This window comes from Artemia sp. Qi Xiang Cuo, chromosome 1 (genome assembly GCF_049724085.1).
Source record: "Artemia sp. Qi Xiang Cuo chromosome 1, ASM4972408v1, whole genome shotgun sequence".
In the NCBI taxonomy this organism is placed as follows: domain Eukaryota; kingdom Metazoa; phylum Arthropoda; class Branchiopoda; order Anostraca; family Artemiidae; genus Artemia; species Artemia sp. Qi Xiang Cuo.
Window position 1 is genome coordinate 13,935,792 of NC_142794.1, and position 16,042 is coordinate 13,951,833.

The following is a 16,042-nucleotide window of genomic DNA, read 5'->3' on the forward strand; positions in this document are numbered from 1 at the left end:
AAATTGCTGAAAATTTTTCTCCAGCACACAAATAGCAGGCCAAATTACAAGTTCTTAAAAAACGAAAAGATTTAAAGTATTATTTACTTTTTCTCTGAAAAGACTATGTCAATATAAAACGAACAGAAATTAATTAAAAAAAAACTTTTTGTCAGTCTTAGCTGATCCTTTGTGAGGTAGGACCGCTGAGACTCTTTTAAATTACTTTAAGAGATTTTGGATTAATGTTTTAATCGATGTGTTTTTGAGTAAGTCAGTTATTTTATCTATTTTTCCTATATAATATAGCACTGATGATGGCTGTTGATTATAGGCTATAGAAGAAATATTCGCTTAAATAGTATCTACATTGTTAATCAGTGTCTTCATCAAATTCACGTTTTGAAAATCTTTTAATATAAAGTCTCTGCATAAAAGCGTGGAATATCATATAAGGTCAATTATGATGACTTTAGCAAAATATGCACTCGGAAATTTCTTTCAATGAAGAGAAATAGAGAAAAAAAAGAGAGAGAGAGAGAGAAAGAGAGAGAGAGAGAGAAATAATTTATTAACAAAAATAACCCTTATATAATCTCTCAATAATCATCGGGGAAACCCATTGGGTTGTATATGATGGTTGTTCTCATCCTTATAATTTACCAATATATATTCACACTTCACCAGTAAATAAAAATAAAAAAAACAAACATTAAATCATTAACAACTTCCCAGAAGGTAACGTTTCAACCCACTCTTGAACTGGCTAACATTATCTGCCACCTTTATACCCTCCAGGAGTGAATTTCACTGCTGTGGTCCTGCAAAACGCGGAAATAAAGATCCGCGTTGAGTACTCCGACCGAGCCTCAGACATTGCTATCAATATCTTAAAGTTAGTAAAGGGTTTCAGTCTTCAAAAGTTTACCAAAACGTTAATGTCTTCAAATTTTATCAATTGTGGTAAAAAGTTTTGTACTAGTTAAGCGCTACTCCTGTCTCGAAGCATACTTGAACGAGAATGCTTCTTCCATGGACATCGATTAAGAAAAATGTAAGGGGGGAGTAGAGGGCACAGGCATTTTTCTTCAGTTTTATTTAATGAATATAAAAAGAAAAAAAATATTTTCAGAATTTAGAAGGGGGGGGGGGATTTTTTAAGATTTTTCAGTAAAAATATCAAATGAGATACATCTTCTTAACCTGTTTGGTGCCATATTTTTTTTACTGTGTTTTCACCCACGTTTCTTTTTTTAATTTTGGCATCCGCTACTACCAAAAACTGCATAGGTTCATGTGGATGCTTTTTCATTATAACATTGACGGATTTTTCGTAATTTTTAAATATGTATAAGGCTATTTAAGTTTTCACTTAACTGATTCAAACAATTAGATTTCTAGTCTCTAATAGCTCCTTGTCTCTAGTCTCTAACAACTCCCTGTCATTCAAATATTTCTGATAAAGGTCTTATGTGACCCATTCGTGACCATACCTGACAAGGTCACGTGACAGATTCATTTCCTCCAGCTTTCACCTTTAAATTTAGTAACAGACGACTGAAGCCCAAACCGAATATTTTGTATGGAATCTTTCCATGTTTGGAAGGTTTATCTTTCTTGTTTGGAAGGTTTATCTTTCTTGTTTGGAAGGTCCATCTTCCATAATTATCCATCTTCCACAATGTCGGCACGGATTTAGTCTCAAAATCTCAGCCCCCTATTTGTTTTCTTACATTCAGATAGGAAGTATTCAAGAAAGATATTTATTTTCTGCTTTGGGAAACAAAAATTGTTCTTACTGGTGACGCATATTTATAAAATCACTCATTTTAGCAAACACTGAACAAACAAGGAAGATTAAGGCATAAATCGAAAACTACAAACAAAAATACGAAATCAAGTGAAAGCTAAGAACAAATCTTAAGAGGAGTCCTTAAGAAAACAAAATATGTGAATAGTAAAACTATCAAATAAAAATTAATAAAATAGAAAGAGATCCTTTATCCAACCTTACCTTGAAGACATTAATTGCATTTTCAGAGCTATATTCGGGATAAGATGAATGTGTTTGCTCGGAACCCTGGCTGGTTTTCTTAAATCTATGATATTAAAAGTAATAAAGTAGATATACTACTAATGCACTACAAAAAAAATTTATGTTTTTAATTATTTATTTCAGTTCTCAAAAATAAACCCTGAAGCTCCACTGCTACTTGAAGTAGCTCTTAATAGCGAACCGTCATTAGCATTGGGATTCTCTCCATTTGTTATGATGCTGTTGAAAAACAAAACGCAATTCTAAAAATACAAATAATTGTCAGTAGAGCGCAAATGAGGCTCTAGTCTTTAAAAGGGTTAGGGAAGGAGGTAGTTTAATTGCTTCACTCACAAGGTCAACAGAGCTAATAAAGTAGTAAACTGTTTTTGTATGATTTTCCCTATTTTATAATTGTTAACTATAATCCTTTTTTAAATAGCTTTTTTAATAATCAAAAATATTCTTAAACCATTTTCTTATCCTCCCTCCTCTTACCCTACCCTCCTCATTGAAGTACTGTTTTATGTGGATTCTATTAGTCATTCTCAAAGCATTTACTGAAGATTGTAAATCGTGCCGTGAATCGATTGTAATTCGATTGTAAATCGAAACCCTAAGGAAAAATACTCCCAATTATTGATAATAATTATTAATAAATGAAAAATGAAAATGAAAAGTTAAGATATGTAGCCTATAATAAAAGGAGCACAATCATAGGCTGTGTCTACTTTAATTAAACTTTATTTGAGTGTACGTTTTTTCCAAGAATGTTTATTAAGTTTAGCCAATAGCGAAAGACTTGAAATCGAAGTCTTGAACTTAATACAATGTTTTAATTTCAAAAGTTTTAATTTTTGATCAATTTTGAACATTTAAATTTGTAGCTTTAAAAAATAGCAGTGAAGTCAAATAGGTGTTTTTTTTGGAAGTGTGACAAACACTTTGCACCTTATGAAAGGTTTGTTAGCTTTACTGACTCTCTGGGAGATCCCAAGCAATAGATTTAGATGAATCACCAACTCGTTTATATGCATTTCTTCATAAAAGTTAAGAGAATGAAAAATTAAGAGAATGTAACTGTGTTAAGGTAAACCGAAACAAAACACTGCTGAAATATTCAAACTCTTGCATTTCAATGATAGAAATTCAAAATGAACTTTGAAAAATCAAGAGAATATAACTGTAACAAGGTAAACCAAGTCAAAACACTACTGAAATATTCCAACTCTTGCATTTCAACGAAAGAAATCGAAAATGAACTTTTAAAAATCAAGAGAATGTAACTGTGACAAAGTAAACCATGACAAACAACTACTGAAATAATCCAACTCTTGCATTTCAATGAATGAAATCGAAAATGAACTTCGAAAAATCAAGAGAATGTAACTGTGACAAGGTAAACCACGACAAACCACTACTGAAATATTCCAACTGTCCTAGTCGATTACGTCATTCTATGTTCATATATGGACTCCCGTCATGATCTCCTGATAGAGTTCTACCGATTATGTAATCATGTAATCAATTTCTCAGAAATCCCTTTGTCCTAGTCGATTACGTCATTCTATGCCCATAAATGGATTCCCGTCACGAGCTCCTGATAGGGTTCTACCGATTATGTAATCAATTTCTCTGGAATTCTCTCCCTTCGATTACGCAATAAATTTCTCAGAAATCCTCTCCCCTCAAGGGATTCTATGCCCATATATGGTGTCCCGTCACGTGCTCATGAGGTTAGGTTAGGTTACGCAATAAATTTCTCGGAAATCCATTTCCCTCTCGAGTCCTAGATCAATATATCTCTTCCCCACCTTCCCCTTAGAAACAACAAATTAATTCCCCTTTCGTGAATCAATAACTCCCCTTAGAAAGAACAAATTAATTCCCCTTTCGTGGATCAATAATTCCCCTTAGAAACAACAAATTAATTCCCATTTCTTGAATCAATAATTCCCCTTAGAAACAACAAATTAATTCCCCTTTCGTGAATCAATAATTCCCCATAGAAACAACAAATTAATTCCCCTTTCGTGACAAATCAATCAACCTTGACATCATCTGTCAGACATTAATAAATTTCGCCCGGAAACAAGTCTTCTGGATGAACACCCCAGACCTTAATATACTTCGCCCAGAAACAATTCTCCTGGACGATCACCAAGGACATTAATAAACTTTACCTGGAGACAATTCTTCTTGGAAATACATCAAAGTGAGAAAAATTCTTTTTTTTAATTCTCAGTGACAAAAACCATAAAACAGGCTTAAATTACTGTTGACATACATGAAAAACAACAAATAAATTGGCCATCACTCATAACCGTCCATGAAACATCCATAAATGTGAGAAAAATCCTGTTTTTTCAAGTGAGAAAAACCCTGTTTTTTCATTCTCGGTGAGAAAAACCATCTCCCTAGGGACTCTATGCCCATATATGGACCCCCGTCGGCATTAAACTAAATTGTAGATGACAGCAGGGGTGAGGGGTAGGACCTCATGAGGCCTTTCTACTAAAGCATTGATCAGAGTTTGAAAACTCACAGTAATCAAACAGTTCGTGGTAACAAAGCGACCCGGCTCAATAGTAACCAAAACACTAAAAGACAGATTTTTGACAGCAATAGACAGATCAGACGAGTCCATTTTGTATGCGTATTTCAAATATAAAATCTTCATCAAGTTTAGTCATACTCATCAAAAGTAACGCGCCTGAGAATATTTGCGTTATTAAAGTCATGGAACTTTAATGAAAAACACATCATCAGATTCAGCGTATCAGAAAATCCTACTACAGAAGTTTCAAGCTCCTATCTGCAAAAATGTGGAATTTTGTAATTTTTGCCAGAAGAAAGATCACGGATGCGTGTTAATTTGTTTGTTTGTTTTTTGTTGTTTTTTTTTATTTTCCCAGGGGTGATCGTATCGATCCAGTAAATATCGTGACAGGGCTCATTCGAACGGAAATTAAAAGTTCTAGTGCCCTTTTTAAGTGACCAAAAAAATTGGAGGTGAACTGGGCCCCCTGTTTTTTTCAAATATATAAGTTTCATCAAGTTTAATCTTACCCATCAAAAGTTACGCGCCTGAGAAAATTTGCGTTATTTTCGAAAAAAGGGGATAACAACCCCTAACGCTCATTTTTTTTCGCAAAGTCAGCCAATCAAAATTTTGAGATAGCCATTTTGTTCAGCATCGTCGAAAATCTAATTAATATGTCTTTGAGGATGACTTAATCCCCCATAGTTACCAGGGGAAGGGCTGTAAATTATAAACTTTGCCCATTATTTACATATAATATTGGTTATTGAGAAGTATACAGACGTTTTCAGGAGGATTTTTTTTGTGAAGGGGGATCGAAGTAGGGGTTGCGGGGGAGTATCTGACCATGGAGGATGTATCCTTGGGGGAAGGGACATTGCTATGAAGGAGGCGCCGGATTTCCCAATATCATTTAAAAAACCAATGAGAAATTAAATAAAAAAACAAGTTTTTTCAACTGAAGGTAAGGAGCAGTATTGAAACTTAAAACGAACAGAAATTATTACGTATATGAGGGGGTTCACCCCCTAGTCAATACCTCGCTCTTTACGCTAAAGTTCGAATTTGTTCGAATCAGAAACCACTGAATCACAAAGGCCGGTCAATTAGAATAGATGACTCTTTTGAAAGTACAGAACTCCCTAGAACTCCCTAATATACGTGATAAAAACATACGAATATAGAAATTCGTTACGTAAGTTAATTCGTAAGTTAGGTCTGAACAAAATTTCGAGAAAGCCATTTAGCCAAAAAGAGGAAAACTAATATGCGAATTTCGTTTTAATTATTCATGTATGGTGAGCCAAAATCAAAGCTGCATTAATTCGAAAACGTCCAGAAATTAAAAAAAATAAGTTTTTTTTAACTGAAAGTAAGGAGCGACATTAAAACTTAAAACGAACAGAAATTGTTCCGTATATGAAAGGGGCTGTCCCCTCCTCAACGCCTCGCTCTTTACGCTAAAGTTTGACTGTCTTACAACTTTATTTTTTAAACAAAAAAAAACTTTAGCGGAAAGAGCGAGGCGTTGAGGAGGGGACAGCCTCTTTCATATGCGGAATAATTGTTGTTCGTTTTGAGGAGGACACTCCCCCACAACCCTCGGGGCAAGGGTTGTAATTTATGCCCTGGGGGCATATAAGGTTTTTATAGAAGGCATTGTCGTAGAAACTTCAAAAAAGGCTCATTCGATTGGAAATTCAAAGGGCTAGTACCCTTTTTAATAGTTGAAAGTTATTGGACGGTAACTAGCCCCCCTCTCACGCCCACCTTTTCCCCAAACACATCCAATCAAAATTTTGAGATAGCCATTTTGTTCAACAGAGTTTTAAGTTCTGGAAATTAAGTCTTTGAGGATGACAAGCCCGTCACAGCCCTCAGGACAAGGGTTGTAAGTTATGCCCTGGGGGCATATAAATTTTTTATAGAACGCGTTGTCTTAGAAACTTCAAAAAGGGTACATTTGATAAAAAATTGAAATAGCTTGTGCCCTTTTTAATAGTCGAAAGTAATTGGAAGGCAACTAACAGCCCTTTCAGGCCCACCATTTCCCCAAACACATCCAATCAAAATTTTCAGATAGCCGTTTTGTTCCACGCAGCTAAAGTCCAGGAAATTATTCCTTTGAGCAGGACACTCCCCCCACAGTCTTCAGAGCAAGGGTTGTAAGTTATGCCCTGGGGGCTTATATAAGTTTTTATTGAAATCTTTGTCGTATAAATTTGAAAAAGGGCTCATTCGATTGCAAATTCAAAGGTCTAGTGCCCTTTTTAATAGTCGAAAGGGATTTGAGGGCAACAAGCCCCCCTCTCTCGCCCATCATTCCTCCAAACACATCCAATCAAAATTTTGAGATAGCCATTTTGTTCAGCGTAGTTGATTTTCAGATAGTAAATATGTTTTGAGGAGGACACTCCCCCACAACCCTCAGGGCAAGGGTTTTAAGGTATGCCCAGGGGCCGTATATGGTTCTTATAGAAGATATAGTCCAAGAAACTTCAAAACAGGCACATTCGTATGAAAATTCAGAGGGCTAGTACCCTTTTTAATAGTCAAAAGTGATTGGAGGGCAACTAGCCCCCCCCCCCCAACGTCATCATTCTCCCAAACACATCTAATCAACATTTTGAGATAGCCATTTTGTTCAGCGTAGCTGATTTCAAGATAGAAAATGTTTTTGAGCAGGACACTCCCCCACAACCCTCCAGGCAAGAGTTTTAACTTATGCCCTGGGGGCATATAAGGTTTTTATAGAAGGCGTTGTTGTAGAAACTTCGAAAAAGGCTCATTGGATTGGAAATTCAAAGGACTAGTGCCCTTTTTAATAGTCGAAAGTGATTGGAGGGCAACTAGCCCCCCCCCCACTCCCATCATTTCTCCAAACACATCCAATCAAAATTTTGAGATAGCCATTTTGTTGAGCGTTGTTGATTTCTAGATAAAAAATATATTTTTAAGGAGGATACTCCCCCAGAGCCCTCAGAGCAAGGGTTTTAAGATATGCCCTGGGGTCATATAAGGTTTTTATAGAAGGCGTTGTCGTAGAAACTTCAAAACAGGCTCATTCGATTGGAAATTCAAAGGGCTAGTGCCTTTTTTAATAGTCAAGAGTGATAGGAAGGCAACAAGCCACCCCCCCCCACGCCCATCATCCCCCCAAACACATCCAAAAAAAATTTTGAGATAGCCATTTTGTTCAGCGTAGTTGCTTTCCAGATAGAAAATATATTTTTGAGGAGGACACTCCCCCACACCCCTCAGGGCAAGGGTTTTAAGTTATGCCCTGGGGGCATATATGGTTTTTATAGAAGGCGTTGTCGTAGAAACTGCAAAAAGGGCTCATTCGATTGGAAATTCAAAAAGCTAGTGCCCTTTATAATAGTCGAAAGTGATTGGAGGGCAACTAGCCCCCCCCACGCCCATCATTACCCCACACATCCAATCAAAATTTTTAGATAGCCATTTTATTCAACGTAGTTGAAAGTTTTGGCAATTACCTCTTTAAGGATGAAAACCCCTCCGTGGTTTTTTTTCTCCATACCCGGGCACTTCGTATCGAAGGAGTTGTCGTAGAAACATCGAAAGGGGCTCATTCGATTGGAAATTGGAGTGTCTAGTGCCCTTTTTAATAGTCGAAAGTGATTGGAGGGCAACTAGCCCCCCCCCCCGAACATCATTTCCCCAAACACATCCAATAAAAATTTTGAGATAGCCATTTTGTTCAACGTAGTTGATTTCCAAATAGAAAATGTGTTTTTGAGGAGGATACTCACCCATAACCTTCAGGGCAAGGGTTTTAAGTTATGTCCTGGGGGCATATACGGTTTTTATAGAAGGCGTTGTCGTAGAAACTTCATAAAAGGCTCATTCGATTGGAAATTCAAAGGGCTAGGGCCCCATTTTAATAGTCGAAAGTGATTGGAGGGCAACTAGCCCCCCCCTCACGCCCATGATTCCCCCAAAAACATCCAATCAAAATTTTGAGATAGCCATTTTGTTCAGCGTAGTTTTTTTCTCCATGGGCATATAAGGTTTTTATAGAAGGCGTTGTCATAGAAACTTCATAAAAGGCTCATTCGATTGGAAATTCAATGGGCTAGTGCCCTTTTTATTAGTTGAAAGTGATTGGACGGTAACTAACCCCCCTCTCACGCCCACCTATTAAAAACTAAATATTATTTTTTTTTAATTGAAGGATGATAAACCCCCAAAGTCCCCAGGGCGAAGGTTGTAAATTATGCACTGGGGGCATATAAGGTTTTTAATGATAGAGTTGTCGTAAAAAATTCAAAAGGGGCTCATTCAATTGGAAATTGAGAGGGATAGTACCCCTTTTAATAGTCTAAAGTGATTGGAGGGTTACTAACCCCCCTGTCACGCCCACCATTCCCCTAAACGCAGCCAATAAAAATCTTCAGATAGCCATTTTGTTCAACGTAGTAGAAAGTTCTGGAAATTAGGCCTTTGAGGATGACAACCCTCCACCCAGCCCTCAGGACGAGGGTTGTAAGTTATCCCCCGGGGGGCTTGTAAGATTTTTATTGAAAGCGTTGTCGTAGAAACTTCAAAAGGGCTCATTTGATTGGAAATTGAAAGGGCTAGTGCCTTTTTTAATATTTGAAAGTGATCGGAGAAAGACTAACGTCCCTCTCACGCCCCCAATTTTCCCAGACACTTCCAATCAAAATTTTGAGATAGCCATTTTGTTTAACGTAGTTGAAAGTTCTGGAAATTAGGTCTTAGAGGATGACAATCACCCTCAGAGCCCTTTGGGTAAGGGTTGTTTATAGGAAGTGTTGTCGTAAAAGATCAAAAAGGGCTCATTCGATGGAAATCGAAAGGCCTAGTGCCCTTTTTATGTGAAGGCTTGACATTTTTATAGTAAATAACGATGGGGGTATAATGTATTATTTTTTTGTCATTGTTCTTGTTCAGACCAGGGCCCTTTGTATTAAAGAAACTATTATTAGATCTTTAAAAAGGGCTCTTTTAATTAAAAACGAAATGAGCTGATGCCCATTTCAGTAGTCGAAAGGGATTAGAGGAAAGCTATTCCCCCACCCACAGCCACCCTCCCATTTCACTTTATGTTTAAAAACTAAATGTTGCCTTAAGATTAAATCGAAATGCACTGTGATAATGCTAATTCCCTATAAGGTATCTCCGCAGTATCCCAGGTACGACTGAGGTTATTATGTTCAATTTTTTGGGGCTGGTCCTCCTCTTAAAGTTTAACTAAATCAAAATAGTATAAATATACTCAAGCTATCAAATTAAGTAAAAAGATTTTTTTCCGAATGGTATAAAGTTTCCTATTTTAAGTCAACTAGAGGAGGTATGAATTTTAATTAAACAGTAATCTTTGTGTCCAGGTTTTTTGGGTGTATGTTGTTAAAAATTGCTGAAAATTTTTCTCCAGCACACAAATAGCAGGCCAAATTACAAGTTCTTAAAAAACGAAAAGATTTAAAGTATTATTTACTTTTTCTCTGAAAAGACTATGTCAATATAAAACGAACAGAAATTAATTAAAAAAAAACTTTTTGTCAGTCTTAGCTGAATCTTTGTGAGGTAAGACCGCCAGGACTCTTTTAAATTACTTTAAGGTATTTTGGTTTAATTTATTTTATCGATGTGTTAGATCAATTATTTTTACCAATTTTTCTTATATAATATAGCACTGATGACGGCTGTTGATTATAGGCTATAGAAGAAATATTCGCTTAAATAGTATCTACATTGTTAATCAGTGTCTTCATCAAATTCACGTTTTGAAAATCTTTTAATATAAAGTCTCTGCATAAAAGCGTGGAATATCATATAAGGTCAATTATGATGACTTTAGCAAAATATGCACTCGGAAATTTCTTTCAATGAAGAGAAATAGAGAAAAAAGAGAGAGAGAGAGAGAGAAAGAGAGAGAGAGAGAGAAATAATTTATTAACAAAAATAACGCTTATATAATCTCTCAATAATCATCGGGGAAGCCCATTGGGTTGTATATGATGGTTGTTTTCATCCTTATAATTTACCAATATATATTCACACTTCACCTGTAAATAAAAATCACAAAAAAACTTAAATCATTAACAACTTCCCAGAAGGTAACGTTTCAACCCACTCTTGAACTGGCTAACATTATCTGCCACCTTTATACCCTCCAGGAGTGAATTTCACTGCTGTGGTCCTGCAAAACGCGGAAATAAAGATCCGCGTTGAGTACTCCGACCGAGCCTCAGACATTGCTATCAATATCTTAAAGTTAGTAAAGGGTTTCAGTCTTCAAAAGTTTACCAAAACGTTAATGTCTTCAAATTTTATCAATTGTGGTAAAAAGTTTTGTACTAGTTAAGCGCTACTCCTGTCTCGAAGCATACTTGAACGAGAATGCTTCTTCCATGGACATCGATTAAGAAAAATGTAAGGGGGGAGTAGAGGGCACAGGCATTTTTCTTCAGTTTTATTTAATGAATATAAAAAGAAAAAAAAATATTTTCAGAATTTAGAAGGGGGGGGGGATTTTTTAAGATTTTTCAGTAAAAATATCAAATGAGATACCTCTTCTTAACCTGTTTGGTGCCATATTTTTTTTACTGTGTTTTCACCCACGTTTCTTTTTTTTAATTTTGGCATCCGCTACTACCAAAAACTGCATAGGTTCATGTGGATGCTTTTTCATTATAACATTGACGGATTTTTCGTAATTTTTAAATATGTATAAGGCTATTTAAGTTTTCACTTAACTGATTCAAACAATTAGATTTCTAGTCTCCAATAGCTCCTTGTCTCTAGTCTCTAACAACTCCCTGTTATTCAAATATTTCTGATAAAGGTCTTATGTGACCCATTCGTGACCATACCTGACAAGGTCACGTGACAGATTCATTTCCTCCAGCTTTCACCTTTAAATTTAGTAACAGACGACTGAAGCCCAAACCGAATATTTTGTATGGAATCTTTCCATGTTTGGAAGGTTTATCTTTCTTGTTTGGAAGGTTTATCTTTCTTGTTTGGAAGGTTTATCTTTCTTGTTTGGAAGGTTTATCTTTCTTGTTTGGAAGGTTTATCTTTCTTGTTTGGAAGGTTTATCTTTCTTGTTTGGAAGGTCCATCTTCCATAATTATCCATCTTCCACAATGTCGGCACGGATTTAGTCTCAAAATCTCAGCCCCCTATTTGTTTTCTTACATTCAGATAGGAAGTATTCAAGAAAGATATTTATTTTCTGCTTTGGGAAACAAAAATTGTTCTTACTGGTGACGCATATTTATAAAATCACTCATTTTAGCAAACACTGAACAAACAAGGAAGATTAAGGCATAAATCGAAAACTACAAACAAAAATACAAAATCAAGTGAAAGCTAAGAACAAATCTTAAGAGGAGTCCTTAAGAAAACAAAATATGTGAATAGTAAAACTATCAAATAAAAATTAATAAAATAGAAAGCGATCCTTTATCCAACCTTACCTTGAAGACATTAATCGCATTTTCATAGCTTCGGGATAAGATGAATGTGTTTGCTCGGAACCCTGGCTGGTTTTCTTAAATTTATGATATTAAAAGTAATAAAGTAGATATACTACTAATGCACTACAAAAAAGTAATTTTTTTGATTATTTGTTTCAGTTCTCAAAAATAAACCCTGAAGCTCCACTGCTACTTGAAGTAGCTCTTAATAGCGAACCGTCATTAGCATTGGGATTCTCTCCATTTGTTATGATGCTGTTGAAAAACAAAACGCAATTCTAAAAATACAAATAATTTTCAGTAGAGCGCAAATGAGGTTCTAGTCTTTACAGGGGTTAGGGAAGGAGGTAGTTTAATTGCTTCATTCATTAGGTCAACAGAGCTAATAAAACATTAAACTGTTTTTGTATGATTTTCCCTATTTTATAATTGTTAACTATAATCATTTTTTAAATAGCTTTTTTAATTATCAAAAATATTCTTAAACCATTTTCTTATCCTCCCTCCTCTTACCCTACCCTCCTCATTGAAGTACTGTTTTATGTGGATTCTATTAGTCATTCTCAAAGCATTTACTGAAGATTGTAAATCGTGCCGTGAATCGATTGTAATTCGATTGTAAATCGAAACCCTAAGGAAAAATACTCCCAATTATTGATAGATAATTATTAATAAATGAAAGATAAAAAGTTAAGATATGTAGCCTATAATACAAGGAGCACAATCATAGGCTGCGTCTACTTTAATTAAAATTTATTTGAGTGCATGTTTTTTCCAGGAATGTTTATTAAGTTTAGCCAATAGCGAAAGACTTGAAATCGAAGTCTTGAACTTAATACAATGTTTTAATTTCAAAAGTTTTAATTTTTGATCAATTTTGAACATTTAAATTTGTAGCTTTAAAAAATAGCAGTGAAGTCGAAAAGGTGTTTTTTTTGGAAGTGTGACAAACACTTTGCACCTTATGAAAGGTTTGTTAGCTTTACTGACTCTCTGGGAGATCCCAAGCAATAGATTTAGATGAATCACCAACTCGTTTATATGCATTTCTTCATAAAAGTCGACGTCAAAACGCATATAAATCCGGTAAAAAATGCCACACAAAGGATTTAGAACGTGGTGGTGCCGGTCGAAATGACACAAATGTCACGACTAAAATATTCCATACACTGTTCGAACTGGCCAAGGACCGTGGGACAAGCACACTGGCGAATACTCCATCGGTGGCTCAGATGCGGTAATCCAAGCTAGTCAAGATTGGCAATTCAAGAAAATGTAGTGGGAGGGAAGGCAAAATGTATTCTCAAATCCTAGGGGGAGAGACTTTTGTAGTTGTTTCTGTTTTTATCAATGAAAATACAAAAAGAAATTTATTTTAAATGAAAACCATTTTTTCTTTCTTTCTTCTAATCCAGGGTGAGAGGCGGGATTTACATCTAGGGGACCCCCCCCCCTTTCCCCTTTGGCGCCTCTGAAGTCATTATGCGTCATTTTTTGGAAAACAAGGGTTTTTGATCCACTTATCATAAAAGGAAACCAATTGATTAGTTCACTTTGTTTCATTTACTTCACTTTTTTCCAAAATTCATTATATCTTTTTTCGCTAAAAAAAAAAAAAAAGTTAGAAATGAGCGTTTTCAATATCAAAATTATTCTTGTCAAATCTTGAATCCCTAATAAATAGCTTACATATTTATAACAGTCCACCCCCCTCCTCAAACCTTTTCCCCCATTCACCTGTAAAAGTTATGTCATGTACCATACCACCTTTAGCATTACTGCAGCCGAGCTAACATTGAGCCAAATCATAAAAATCGCCATCTACATTTTTTTAAGAAGCATTTTGAAATTTTCCTACCCCACACAAACTTAAATCTCATCTTGTTCCTTTTAAATCTTAGGCTAATTTTGCCGCAAAAAAAAACAATTTGGCTCATTTCTTTCATGTTACAAAATTAATTTAAAGCTTAAGACGAACAAGATGAAATTTAGCTATAAGACGCAAAAATTTCAATGGAAGATTTAAAAATCTAAATCCCATATAAACGATCCTTAGAATTTGTCTCACAAATACCAACAAGTTTAACTGTCTTTTCACCATAAGAAAATCAAGAAGACATGGCAATGGAGACTTTTCTCAAGTAGTCACATACTTTTGCTGCGTCCGACGAAGGCCAGATGATTCACTCCTAAATACAATGTACGAGTAGCACTCCAAGAAGACGCGCAAAAAGGGTCGACCACACCTTACGACGGCAGTATTACCGGGAAATTAGAAGAGTAGAACTGTCTCTTCGTAAGCGAATGCTTTGCCTAAACTATCAATTGAATGTCTCAGCGAATTAGAAGAAAGTAATAGAACAAAGAATCAAACAAAAAAATATAAACAAATTAAATTTGAAAAAATTTACGAGTAGCACTCCAAGAAGACGCGCAAAAAGGGTCGACCACACCTTACGACGGCAGTATTACCGGGAAATTAGAAGAGTAGAACTGTCTCTTCGTAAGCGAATGCTTTGCCTAAACTATCAATTGAATGTCTCAGCGAATTAGAAGAAAGTAATAGAACAAAGAATCAAACAAAAAAATATAAACAAATTAAATTTGAAAAAAAAAAAAAAAATTTAAAATAAAAAAACTTTTATTTTTTTTTAAATAAAAAAAAACAAATTAAATTTGCCTGACCTTCACAAAAGTTTCATTTTCCAGCTAAGACTGTTTTTAATTCTGGTGTTGTATTTTTTTGGCTTGTTTCTTCTTCTTCTTCTATTTCTTCCGTTTTTGTTTCTTCTTCTATTTTGTCAAGGAGTGCAATTGGTCATATATTCAAAATATTAATTTAGACTTCATTTTAATCGCTGGCTTCAGATAAAGTCCCTAATCCATATAACTTGTTGTTTTAGTATTTAAGAAAAAAAAAAAAAAAAAAAAAAAAATTATGACCTGATTAGATTATGAAAAAAAAAGACGAAAATTAAATCATAAATCAATGTTGTATATGGGTTTTCCTGAAATAAGTTATTAAGTAAAATAAGTAAAGTAAGTTTTTCCTGAAATAACTTATATTTCTAACTGTTGTTTATTTCTAAAATGTAGTAGAAATAAGATATCAAACTAATAATTAACTAAAACTGAACAAAATGTAAAATTTTTTAAAAATTAACCAAGTGCAAAAGTTAACTTGTAGGGGGTGGGGGGAATAAACTTAATTTTTCCGAAAGATACTATTCAATTCATAAATAAGAATACTCAGATATGTAAAAGGCGTAGTAACAACTATTCGATAAGAATTAATAGTACTTGAATTTTTTTTTCCGTATTATAGAACAAACACAGATATAAACAGAGACCAGGACACTGGCCAACACCCCATTAACAACAATCAGAACAAAAGAAACTAGCTTTATAAAAAAATAAACATATACGAAATGTAACTTGTGGAAAAGAATAGAAAAAACGAAAAAATAAGTAGGAGTGCTCAGATATGTAAAAAGCGCAATAAAACTTGTTGATAAAGATTAATAATACTTGCATATTTTTTTCTTATATTACACAATAAACACAGATATAAATTAAGACAAGGACACTGGCGAACACTCCATTAACAACTATCAGACCAAAAGAACTAGCTTTATCCCCAAAACAAACAAAAAAATGCACAAAATTGTAGCTTGTAGAAAAGAATGGAAAAATATAAAATGAAAATTGTGCACGGTTCTTCTCGAAATAATTATTACAATTTATTTCCGTTGTTTTATATATAATTTATAAATCTATAAATTACAGGCTGAAATCAAATTAATCAGAAAAATTCTTATTAAAAGTAATCAATATTTTAATAGCTGGAGTCAAATTACTGATTCAGACCATTCTAATTAAAACTATATTTAAAAATAGCCAGACCCATAAAACAGGTCATGATTACTTACTGAAAAATATTTTTATACTTACTAAATGAAAAATATTTTTTGCAGATTATTTTGCAATTTTATGGTATAGACAGGCTGCAGAGACCTG